The 13,246-nt window shown below is 38.9% G+C and overlaps 1 pseudogene; it reads right to left on the bottom strand.

The window, feature by feature from the left end:
- Positions 1 to 2,328: 2,328 nt before the first annotated feature.
- On the bottom strand, positions 2,329 to 3,061 carry LOC113187878 (ATP synthase peripheral stalk subunit b, mitochondrial pseudogene; annotated as a pseudogene).
- Positions 3,062 to 13,246: the final 10,185 nt, after the last annotated feature.

The raw sequence follows: 13,246 nt of genomic DNA, 5'->3' as shown, positions 1-13,246 counted from the left end.
AAATTATGGTATTTGCTGGTAAATGAGTGGAACTGGAGAATATCATGCTAAGTGAACTAAGTCAATCCTAAAAAACTAAAGGCCAAATGTTTTCTCTGATAAGTAGATGCTGATCCACAGTAAGGCAGGTTTTGGGGGTGGGGGTAGGAAGAATGAAGGAATTTTGGATTGTGGGAGGGGGAATGAAGGGTGTGGCAGTGGGGATGGAAGGATGGTAGAAGGAGACAGACATTATTACCCTATATACATGCATGATTACAGTATTGGTGTGACTGCACCATGTACAGCCAGAGGAATAAGAAGTTGTGCTCTATTTGTGTACAATGTGTCAAAATGCATTCTACTGTCATATATAACTAATTAGATAACTAATAATATTCTAGCTTTGAATCTCATATCATCATATTATGCCAACTACTCTCCCACATTTATCACTTGCCTTCATTTCTTAAAAGATTTTAGTAGCTGGGACAGGAGTACCCAGCATTTCAACATTCATATGGCTCAGCCCTCACATGTCTTACCTCGGTTCCTTGACCTCTTTTACTCCTATAATTTTGCCTTTCATCCTGTGTGAGTCACTCCTTATATGAGATCATCTTACATCCTGATGTAATCAATGAGTATAATTCCATGTTCTCAATGTCAAGCATCTTTCTAGAATCCTGACCTTAGTCATCCTTATACTCTGCTATCCACAACTCTACCACATTTTGGTTATGCCTTCTTCTTCTCAGATCCTCCCATTCTTCATTGCTTAGCGTAAATTCTTACGTTATAATCACTCCATTGCAGACAGTTCTAATTGTCTGCTAAGATCCATCCTCCTGGTCTGGGGAAGCACCTCAGTGGTAGAGAACTTACCTAACATATGGAAAGTTCAGAGTTTGAATCCTCAGCACTGCCACCAAAATCATCATCATCATCATCATCATCATCATCATCATCATCATCATCATTTTTATCATCTATTCTCCCCTTTTATTTTTTTTTTAAGAGAGAGTGAGAGAGGAGAGAGAGAGAGAGAGAGAGAGAGAGAGAGAGAGAGAGAATTTTTAACATTTATTTTTTAGTTCTCGGCGGACACAACATCTTTGTTGGTATGTGGTGCTGAGGATCGAACCCGGGTCGCACGCATGCCAGGCGAGCGCTCTACCGCTGAGCCACATCTCCAGCCCCAATTCTCCCCTTTTAAAATGATAGAAGTAGAGCTTAGCACAGAGCCTCACTTGCACACTGATTCCTGGGCTTCCTTACATTGAACTGTAGCATCGGAAATCAAAATGTACTTTGCTAATGGAACATAAGCCATTAGCCCTTAAAATGAGGGCAGTGCTTCCTCCTCAAGCTGCTACCTTGTTTCCATGATTCAGATGAGCAAAATACCTTAGGCATGGAAGAGAAACAAGATGGAAGGTCCTTCAGTTTGTAAATGATTGCTTGAACCTGAGACCCAGTGATCTGCAGTGGTACCTTCTGATTGTGCTGAAGTAGACAAAGACATCTGTTTTAAGTCACAGAGTAAATGTTGGGTTGCTTTGTTACAGCAACCTAGCTCTATTGTTCATAATGCTCCAACTTCTCAGTGTGTGCTCACTTGCTAATACCTGATAAAACCACAACCAGATTGCAACTCTGCCTCTTCCTCACCTGTATTTACTCATACAGTCTGGCCAAGAAAAACCCTCAGTGATTAGTCACTCTTTAGATTCTGGAACATTGAATTCGAGTAGGCTTGTAATGTTACCTGGCAATCATTTCAGATCTCCCTGGTCCATTCACTCCCCCACCTTCTTAGATAAATTATTCTCTTTGAAGCCAGAATTAGACAGGCAGAAGGTGTAGATAGGTAAATCGAGTCAGGTCAGGTCAAGGAGGCCAATTTTAAGTGAGTCTGGGAAGGGTAGATCCCTCAGGGGGATCTACCCCTGCTCCAAACTGTTGCCAAAGTAAACTGTCCCAGGAATTTCCTCTCCCTACTGAGAGTTATAAGGTTGTTAATGTGTCCTTAGCTACTCCACCCAGCCCTTCCCCCTACAGCCCACCTATTTCCCACCTTTTCACCACCCCACCGAGTATTCCTGGGTCTAGTCACCTCCATACTAGGAGAAAGATAAGGGGGAAAAGCAGGAGGACAAAGGAATCCTAGGACATATGAAAAGGGCAGAACACCTCGTTTCTTGGGATACCATGATACCAACTATGGTCCCGTTCTCGGGAGAAGTCTGTTACCCCTTTTTATTTTTATTTATTTATTTATTTTTTTCATGTAGACTAGTTTTCATTTACTCAGTCAATTGTGCGTAGCTGTCTCAACTGGGACAGATACATTTACATAACTGGCTGTGCTTGAGACTTCTTTGCGAGCAGCTGGAGATCTGAAATGCACTTGACAATCATCTCCTTTTCCTGCTGTGCAGAGATGCTCTATACCACGTGCTTCTCTACCCAGTTTATGATGTGCTTCTGTTCCTTTCGATACATCATATTCTGCACAGAGATATGATAATCCAGGTGAATCTTTACCTCCTTGTATACTTTATGTAGCCATTCCCGGTAAGTAACCTCCAAGGCCATAGCAATGTTATTCCTCTGGACATCAAAAAGATAGATAGTGGTGCTTCTGAACCAGTGCCTGCAGTGACTTCTCCAACTCAATTGCATCCTGGATTTGTTTGATGGAAGTCTGCTTCACCTCTTCTAGTTGGGCAATTTTTTGCTCATCAATAAATTCTCCAATAGAGGCACCATATATTTTAATTACATAGATGAGTAACCCCACTATTGATATGGTAGAGAAGGTCTCTGGGTAATCACATATATTTCTTTGGATAGAAAATACAAGATAAGACCAGTTCCAAGCATGTAGGGTCCTGTTACACCAGTTTTAGGATAAAGAAACTGGAAGAATTCCCCAGGGATCAGCCCAGGAAGAACTTTTCCTCCATATTCAGGAAGAGGTGGCTGCCCTGTATGAAAGATCCTTGTTGCCTGCAATACCCCTGGTCCTAGGACTACTGCATTCTTGAGACAAGGCTGCTTTGGCTGCAGCAGAAAGTACCACCCGGGGGGAGCATGGTCAGCAAATGTCCACACACCAGGCTTCGTGTCCCTGTGACCCCAACCAGACTGTTATCCCTTTTTATTTTATTTTATTTTTTTTCCTTCGATACCATTTAATTTTAGGGCTTTCAAATGACAGGTGAGGACAGATAACAATTGCATGGTTTTTTTTTTAACTGTTCTTTTCTAGCTATCTCATATTCTGCAAGCTTTCAGGTGATGATATGGAGGGTGGGTAGTGTTCAGATCTTTCAGACAATAGGAGGGAGGATGCCAATATCTTCATAACAGTTCTGAGTCTTCTCCACATAAAACACTGATTTAATTCAATCCTCTTCTTAACAAACAGGCTCTCCAAGACATAGAGCAGTTAGAATAAGGTCTTACATCCATTAGGAGCAGGGTAGTCCTCAGCCCTGAAAAACCCTAGGTATAGTGTCCTTTCTACCAAATAGTGCCTCTTTTCCTTTCAACCTTCCAATATTTGAAGGGCACATCACAACTTTAACCCTTCTTTTGTACTGCTTCTCATGGTTTGATCTGTTGTTACCCCTTTTAAAATAAACCCTGCTTTATATGCTTGCCTCGGCGTGCTTCTCTAATGTTCAAACATGTGGGGAAGCAAGACTGTCACCGATAACCGGCCGTATGATAATCCTGCATCCTGATCCCTTCAGGAAAAGGAAGTTTCAGCAGAGAATTTCAACAAGCTCTTTTCTCTTCATGTCTTTACTCACATTTGTGTCCACCCTCTCCATCTTGCCTTGCTTCCTATTGCTGTGGATAAACTCTATGTACTCCTGATTAAGACCACCATTTCCTGGGCTGGGGCAGTAGCTCAGTGGCAGAGTGCTTGCCTAGCATGTGTGAAGCACTGGGTTCAATCCCTAGCACCACATAAAAATAAATAAATAAAATAATTTTTAAAAAAACACGTCCATGTCTGCACTGGATTTCATCAAAGATATTGCTTCAAGAAGTCTCCCTTTTCCCTTGCATCTTCACGTTTTCTTTCTCTTTCCAATGACATAAAAATATGCCTTTGTTACAGGAAGCCATCCGTGAATTACATGAGTATCTTCTCTTGGTATGGTAGCCAGGGAGATTTAGGTTTGGCACTGCAAACAATCCAAGGCTCTCCCTCTGCAATAGATTGCCCAACGAACGTGACCTTCATTTATCTCCGCTCTGCTAGAAAGATTCCCTCCTAGGGTTGTAGGGACAAACAAAGGCAAGGCACCGAAGATAGCAGGAAACAGTTTTATTTGGCTGCAGCCAGGTTCAGAGGGTACAGCTTTTGCTGTAATCAATCAATCCCCTGAACCCCGAGTTCAGGGAGTTTCAGAGTTTTATACCCAGCGAGTAAGGGGAGGGGCTCAGAAGTTCACAGTCTGCAGAAGTTCACATAAAAGCAGCTTTTTCTTTCACTGTTCTGGGCAAGTTAACTCTTCAAGGACAACACCTGAGAAGGGGAGAGCTGCTTCTCCCCTCTCTTTCCTCCCTCTGCCAGCTGTTACCATGGAGCCCATTTGTAACTTATCTTAAAAATGTAGACATCTCTGTGAAGTCCCAGCTCAAGGCCAGAGGCCTTGTTTGCACATTTCTTCAAAGTACTATACTGGATGCGTTTGTAATAACTAGTAAGGGGGTGTCCAGCACCTGGAGTGCTGGTATCTTCTCAGCCAGTGGCCAAGTAAACAGAGTGACATGAAAATAGGAAGTTTATCTACATTAGACTCTTTTGCAGAGACTCTTGCTGACAGTCCTAAAATCAGCCATGGTGAAGAGGGCTTTTCCGTGGAGAAAGGGGTGCCACTTCACTAGTTGCTCTGGAGATGGGCATAACCCGTTGGGAACTGGACAGCCCAACTTTAACCTTTTTGGAGAAGAACATTCTATGGAAGGTCTTTGATGTTTCCCAATACAAATAAGCAGGTGCAGGCTCCATTTTGTCAGAGCCTAGAAGCTCTAATCGGTTTGCCCACCCTGACCCTGCTTTTGGAACTGTTTTCTGTGTTCTGTGGGGTTTGTTTGTTTGTTTGTTTTGCCATTCTATTTTTTTTTTAGCTTTTATTTCTTAGCCAGCCCATTCCACCAAGGGGAACCCCATTTCACCTCTTGTGTGGGACATGGGCGAGACGTTATCATTGCAAATTGGTGCAACCACTATTTAAAGCAGTATGGAGATTCCTCAGAAAACTTGGAATGGAATAACCATTTGACCCAGCTATCCCACTCCTTACTCTTTACCCAAAGGACTTAAAATCAGCATACTACAGTGATGCAGCTGCATCAATGTTTATAGTAGCTCAATTCATAATAGCCCAACTATGGAACCAACCTACATACCCCTCAGTGGATGAATGGATAAAGAAAATGTAGCACATGTACACAATGGAATATTACTCAGCTTTAAAGAAGAATGAAATTATGGTATTTGCTGGTAAATGGATGGAACTAGAGAATATCATGCTAAGTGAAATAAGTCAATTCTCAAAAACTAAAGGCCGAATATTTTCTGTGATAAGCAGATGCTGATCCATAATTGGAGGGTGGGGGGAGAATGGAAGAAGTTTTGATTGGGCAAAGGGGAGGGAGGGGAAGGGTGGAGGAACGGGGTCAGGAAAGATGGTGTAATGAGATGAACATCATTACCCTACGTACATGTATGAGTGAGCATATGGTGTGACTCTACATTGTATACAACCAAAGAAATGAAAAGTTGTGCTCCATTTGTGTGCAATGAATTTCAATGCATTCTGCTGTCATATATACCTAATTAGAACAAATAAAGAAAGGAAAAACAAATATGCCTTTATTTCTCCCATCTAAAACCAAACAACAGCAACAGCAAAAACATTCAAGCTTCCTTCTGTTCCAGCTATCACTTTCTCTCTCTACTCCTGTTTAATAACAAAGGCCTGGAAAGAGAGATCTATATTTATTTTAATTTAGCTTTTGTTTTCTTATTCATTCTCTCCTTTCCCCTTTCTCTCTTTTGAGGGGGAGCCGTAACAAAACAAAACAAAACAAAAAGAAACAAACAAACAAGACCCAGAGGCATCCCTAGCCCATCCCACTGCCTATTTTAACGCTTTTTTTCTTATTAGTGCCTTAAAGTTATACAAAATAGTGGGGCTCATTTTGATATGATCATACAAATATGGAATTTAATTTGCTCCATTTGTCTTTTAAAAATGTAGTTCACAATCAAATATAAATTAATAGATGAGTGAAAGGAAGTCCAGTAGAGCAGAGGAAGGAGAGTGAGAGAGAGGAGGGAAGATGAGAGGAGGAGGGGGAGGGATCATGAATTCTGATCCATTTCCATGCATGTATGAGCTTATTGGGATGAACCCAATTACTGTATATAACTATAAAGTTCTAATAAAACAAATCAGTGGAGCTGGGCACATTGGTACATGCCTGTAATCCCAGCAGCTTGATGGCTGAGGCAGGAGGATCAGGAGTTCAAAGCCAGTCTCAGCAATGGTGAGGTGCTAAGCAACTCAGTGTGACCCTGTCTCTAAATAAAATGCAAAACAGGGCTGGGGATGGGGCTCAGTGGTTGAGTGCCTCTGAGTTCAATCCCCAGTATCCCTCCCCCCCCCCCAAAAAAATAAATACAACATAAAAAAAATCAATGGGTGATAAAAGAAAGAAAATCAAATAAAAATTCAAGACGGTGTCATCTTGAAAATTGTAGCTAAATTTTTTTTTCTTTTAAATAAAAATGTAGTTCAGCCAGGCACAGTGGCACATGCCTAAAATCCCAGGAGGCTGAGGCAGGAGGATCACCAGTTCAAAGCCAGACTCAGCAATTTAGCAAGCCCCTAAGCAGTTTAGTGAAACTGTCTCAACATAAAAAATAGAAAGGGCTGGGGATGTGATCCAGTGATTAAGTGTCCCTGGGCTCTATCCCTGGTACCTAAATAAATAAATAAAATAGTTAATATCTGGCCATTGCTGTGCTCAAAATGCCCCAGTGATTTCCCCATTTCCTTAGAGTGAAGAATGAAGGCTTTGTAATGACTTAAGGCCCGAGAGGACCCTAGAGGTCCTACCCCATCCATTCTTTCTTCTGTGACATATCTCCCCTTGCTTATTGCACCCCAGCTACACTGGCCTTCCTGCTGTTTCTACCACCTGCTTGCACTCTTCTGCTCTTGGTGTTTTGCCTGAGCTGTTCTACCCCAAGTGTTGGCATAGGTCGCTTCCTCACCTCCTTCAGGAAAGGTCTCTTTCCCTGTCAGGAAAAGACTGTATTTCCCTAGAACTGATGGTCCAAGGGCATAACATTTATGTTTTTGTACATGTTGCCAGAGTTCTTTCACCAATAATGTATGGACGTGTACATTTCCTCATAGTTTCTCCTGGCCAATTAGAGTTCTTGACTTTTGAATTTCTGACAGAGTGCAGTTGTGAAGTGCATTTCTTATGAAGGAGTTATAATATTAGCTTTTTTGATATACATATTTTTAAAATTTTAGGTGGACACAGTATCTTTATTTTATTTATTTATTTTTTATGTGGTCCTGAGGATGGAACCCAGTGCCTCACGCATGCAAGGCAAGCGCTGTACCACTGAGCTGCAGCCCCAACCCGTGGAACATTAGTTTAAGAGACATTTATATTTCCATTTCTGAGAATGGTTGCCTACTTTCCTAGGGATGCCGGTTTTTCTCTTATTTATTTGTAGAAACTCTTTGTACATTAGGCAAATGAACCTTTGGTCTGTGATAGGATTTGGAATGAATTTTTTTACTTGCATATGTTTTATCTATCTGGAATTCATTTTTGTACAGGTGCAAAGTATACTTCTGAATTTGTTTTTTTCAAGATGGTTAACCATTTGTCCGACCACCATTTATTAAATGCTTCATGTTTTCTCCATTGGTGTGAAAGGCTCCCTAGGAGATCCTTAGACAGAATTTAATGGATGGGAGCTGTAGTTGAGGTAACAGTGTGTTTTCTTCATGAAACCTGTCCTGACAGACTTCAAGCATGCCACTGAGAGCTACAAACAAGTCAAACCTGTAACATGCTGAAAGCCCACACCCAGTAAATACATGTATAATGTCTCCAAATTGTAGCTTAAGGTGTTGTGAGCACATGATTCTTATATAGTTAGTTCCTCCATCCCACATACATTCTCTCCAATCATGTCAGAGGGTGGCAGGGAATAGCCACATGGTTTCTGGTGGTTTTGTTTTGCAAACTGACTCCATTTATACTCAAAGAAGCTTAATATTTCACTCTGAGCTATACGTAAAAGAGATTTTAAGCCTGCTATTGTGACTTCAGCATTCTTGGCCTATTTAAGTTGGTATAGACATCTTTCTGTACTCAACTAGCTCTGAAACTGAGCCACTGAGTGTGGATGATGAGGGCTCAAGCTCTGGACTTGGGATGAAATTTCCAGAATTGACAATATCATGAGACCATTAAAGGCAATTCACTTGGCATCTATTAACTAAGTCACTTTTAGTTTAATCTAGGACAAACATCTATTGCTCAATGATAATTATACTGATCATGATGACACTAAGATACTGTAAAATCCTACTAAACTTTTTGAGCACAATTCTGAATCATCAAAAATAATCTTGAGAAATACAATTTAAGGGGGCTGAGGTTGTGGCTCAGTAGTAGAGCACTTGCCTAGTATGTGTTGAGGCACTGGGTTCTATTCTCAGCACAAAATATAAATAAATGAATAAAATAAAGGTCCATCAACAACTAAAAAAAATTTAAAAAAAAGAAATACAATTTCAGTATTAAGATTTGGGGGCTGTATTGTTTAATGGGAATATTTACTGATTAGGGGTTTTGTTCAAGATATAGACAGAGAAAAATTAATCTTGATTCTTCCATTTTTTAAAAAATTTGAATGACTTAAAGCAAGTTACCTAATCTTCATAAACTTTAATTTTCTCACATGTAAAATGATCATAATACTGTTATAAGGACTAGTGAAAAAAAATCTATTTAAAGTACAAGTGCTGAGGCACTTCCCCATCTGATTGGCAGAGATTAAAAAGCTTAAAAATACATTTATTGGTGAGAGTTTGGTGGAACCAGACACTCTTATACATTGCTTGGGGGATATAAATTAGTACAACCATCACATAGAAGAGCTGAGCAATAACTATTAAAATTAAATTAAAAATGTACAGGGACTTGGGTTGTGGCTCAGCAGTGGAGTGCTTGCCTCGCACATGCAGGGCTCTGGGTTCAATACTCAGCACCAAATAAAAATAAATAAAATAAAGGCATGTGTCCAACTACAACTAAAAAAATATTTTAAAAAATGTACATACAGACTTTTTGACCTTTTGCTAGAATTTATTAAACAGATACAAGTGAGTAAATTTATATCTGTATGTGGATATTTATTGCAGTAGTTTATAATAGAAAAGGAGTGAAAACAATCTAACCCTCCATCTATAAGGAGCTGTTTTAATGGACTGACAATCAAATACCATGCTTAAAAAGGAATGAGAAGCTGGGTGTGGTGGTTCATGTCTGTAATTCCAGAGGCTCAGGAGGCTGAGACAGGTGATTACAAGTTCAAAGCCAGCCTTGCAAAAGTGAGGTGCTAAACAACACTGTCTCTAAATAAAATACAAAATAGAGTTGGGGATGTGGCTCAGTGGTCGAGTGCCCCTGAGTTAAATTCCTAGTACCAAAGGGGGAAAAAAAAAAAGAAGAAAAAGAAGAAGGAATGAGAAAACTTTTATGTTATGGTAAGGGATATTGCCAAGATATATTGTTAATCAGAAAAATCAAAGTGTAGAACAGCATAAATATGGAGTGGAGAGTAAATAATACATGCAGAGTTTGTCTGCTGTAGTGCTGGGGATTGAACCCAGGGCCCTGCACATGCTAGGCAAGCACTCTGCCACTGAGCTACACACCCAATCCAAGAATATGTGTGTGTGTGTGTGTGTGTGTACAAATGCATTTGCTTGCATACTCACAGAAATGCTCAAGAAAATCTCCTAAGAAGAGAGTAGCATTGATTTTCTCCAACTATGGAATTTGGTGTCTGATTAGCCAGGAAACTTTTCACTATGTATTCCTTTTCATCATTTGATTGTGTTTTGTGAATATGTTTACTTAAAAAAAATAAAATGAATATAAAACATATAGAACACTCATGACAGAGTAAACCTGCATAAAATATTAGCACTTAAGATTTTAACTTAATGATGTAAGGATGATCTTTCACTATAATAAAGATATCCAGATAATTTTCTATTTAGCTGTTTAAAATTTAAACAATAACTTTTTACAACCTATAAGTAATTTTAAACAATTAAATTGGTTTTGTAAATTACAAAGACATTTCCTTTTGTCCATGAAGTTCTACAATTTGGGCCTTTATTATTCATATTTCTAGTAAGGCTATTAAAACATCTAATAATTTTTAAAGATCTTTTTATGTAAAGAACATGACTAGAAGGGAAAGTTTTCTAATACAAACAAGAACTTCTCATGATTTAATCTTTTACTTGGAAGACAATAAGTATCATTTAACCCTTTTTCAGGTATGACTAGATTTTGAAGAGGAAATGAAAATAGTGAACCTACTTGTTTATAGTTCTGAGTTTTGAGAAAATTTGGATGAATTGAAAACAAATGGAGAATTCTTTTTCCATTTGACTTACATATTTTTAGACTGTGAGCAGTTCCTCATCCCAGTAAACAGCCTCACCATCCATTCAATTGCAAATGCCAGAAAGCCAGGTGTTATCCTTTAATCCCCTCTTTGTCACAGCCCATATCCAATCCCTCACCTGGTACTGCTGACTTTATTTGTATATTCCTTTCTCATCCATCCATTTTTATTTATCTTTACAACCACCACCTTAGTCCAAATTTGGTCATCTTTCATCATTACTAACTCACTCACTGTCCTCCTTACATTCATTTTGGCTCCCCTCATGTCGTCCTCCATGCTAGATTCAGAAATATTCTTTAAAAACATGAATTTGAGGACTGGAGATATAGCTCAGTGGTAGAGCACTCACCTAGCATTTTAAAGGCCCTGAGTTCAATTTCCAGAACTTCAAATAAATAAAAAATGCAAACCTCTTCATTATCAACCCTGCTGAACTTATTGTTGCTTTTGGCAGAAAATCCTAAATCACAAAAAGTCCTGTCAATCAATAAAACCCAACAGACCCTCTTTATTTAAACTTTCACTACACACAATCTTCTATCAGAGACACCAAGATCTGTTGTTTACAAATCTTTCTTTTAGTTTCCATCTCTGCCCAGAATTAGGGAAGTTCATGGAGATACCAAAAGATTGACATAAATTCTTTCTTTATTTGTTCTAATTTGTTATGCATGACAGCAGAATGAATTTTGATTCATATTACACAAATGGAGCACAATTTTTCATCTCTCTGTTTGTACACAAAGTAGAGTCATGCCTTTTTAAAAAATATATTTATTTTTTTTAGTTGTAGGTGAACACAATATCTTTACTTCATTTTTATGTGGTGCTAAGGATCAAACCCAGGGCCTCACATGTGCTAGGCAAGCACTCTACCATTGAGCCACAACCCCAGCCCTCATTCATGTCTTTACACATGTACCTAGGGTAATGATGTCCATTTAATTCCACCATCTTTTCTATCCCCATACCCCCTCCCCTCCTCTACCTCCCCTTTGCCCTATCCAAAGTTGACTGACATCAATTCTTTAAATTCTAACCCTTCTCTGTGCAAAATGATTAGAAAGAAACTTTATTGTTTTCATTTTCTACAGAAGAATGTGCTATTTTTCTCTGTTCACATTCTATAGATATAAAATATCTTATAAAAGGTATAAAAACCTGATCCATTTTATCATGTCAGATCGAAGCCAAAATACAGAGCAAGTCTATAGTGTTAATGACAGAGGTCAAGTTCAAGATTCTCTCTCTCTCTCCATATATATATATATATATATATATATATATATATAGTGACTTTTTTTTTTTTACAAATACTTAGACCAATAAAGATTGGTTGATATTGGAGGGGAGGGTGACTCAGCATAAGTACTTGCCTAGCATGTGTGAGGCCCTGGGTTCCATCCCTAGCAGTTAAAAACAAAAACAAACAAACAAACAAACAAAAAACAACATACATTGTTAGATTATATCTTTATGGTAAATTGACTTTGGAATCATTTGGCAACTTAATTAACCTCTCTTACCCTTATTGGCCTGGTGAGTAAAATTGAATAACAAGGTTATCTAAAATATAGAGTTGTTTGAGGACTAAATAAGCATGCTAAATAAGCATGCTCTGTGCACCTAGCACAGAGCCTGGCACATAGTAATGATCAATAATAGGTGCTAGTTTTGTGTGTGATAGTCACAAAATTACTTTTAAGGAAGTCTTTTTAGTTCTTTATTTACTTTTTTTTGGTGCTAGAAATTGAGCCCAGGGGTGCTTTACCACTCACCTACATTTCCCAGCTCTTTTTATTTATTTATTTATTTATTTATTTTTTTTTTTGGTGCTGGGGATTGAACCCAGGGTCTTATACATGTGAGGCAAGCACTCTACCAACTAAGCTATATCCCCAGCCTTCTTTTTAATTTTTATTTTGAGACAGGGTCCCGCTAAATTGCCCAGGCTGGCCTGGAACTCATAATCCTCCTGCCTTATCCTTCTGAGTTGCTGGGATTACAGGTCTGTGCTACCATGCCTGGTTTAATATAACCTTTTTGTTTTCCTTTGGGGGAAAGAAATACTGAGGATTTGAACGAATATATCAATAGTTTCGTTTGTCAGAAGAGGGTAAATAAATACTTTGCAACTGAAAACAGTTTAAATCAGTCTAATACTCCGTGGAAAAGAAAATAATCTTATTACTCCTCAGAAAAATTTTTACTATTGTTCTGTATTACACAAGCCCTGTCTTTCTGGTGCTATTGTAAACTGATAATCAATATCTTTGTGTTTGTTTTTGTCATGTGGTTTTCAGCTGCTAGAACAATCTCGGCATATTGAGAATACTCAGGCACAAAGTTTGGGGCACCATTCTGAATGTGGGATGGTTTCTGCTGGCACCATAGACTTTGCTGTCCCCTGGTGGCATCTGCTGTCTTTCATTGGTTCAATGTTCCTGGTCAGAAAGCCTACAAGTATGAGATATTTATAAATAGGCAGAGCCTAAGAGC

This window comes from Urocitellus parryii, chromosome 10 (genome assembly GCF_045843805.1).
Source record: "Urocitellus parryii isolate mUroPar1 chromosome 10, mUroPar1.hap1, whole genome shotgun sequence".
NCBI lineage: Eukaryota > Metazoa > Chordata > Mammalia > Rodentia > Sciuridae > Urocitellus > Urocitellus parryii.
Note: the sequence above shows the minus strand (reverse complement) of the source record. Positions and strands in the feature narration are given on the sequence as shown.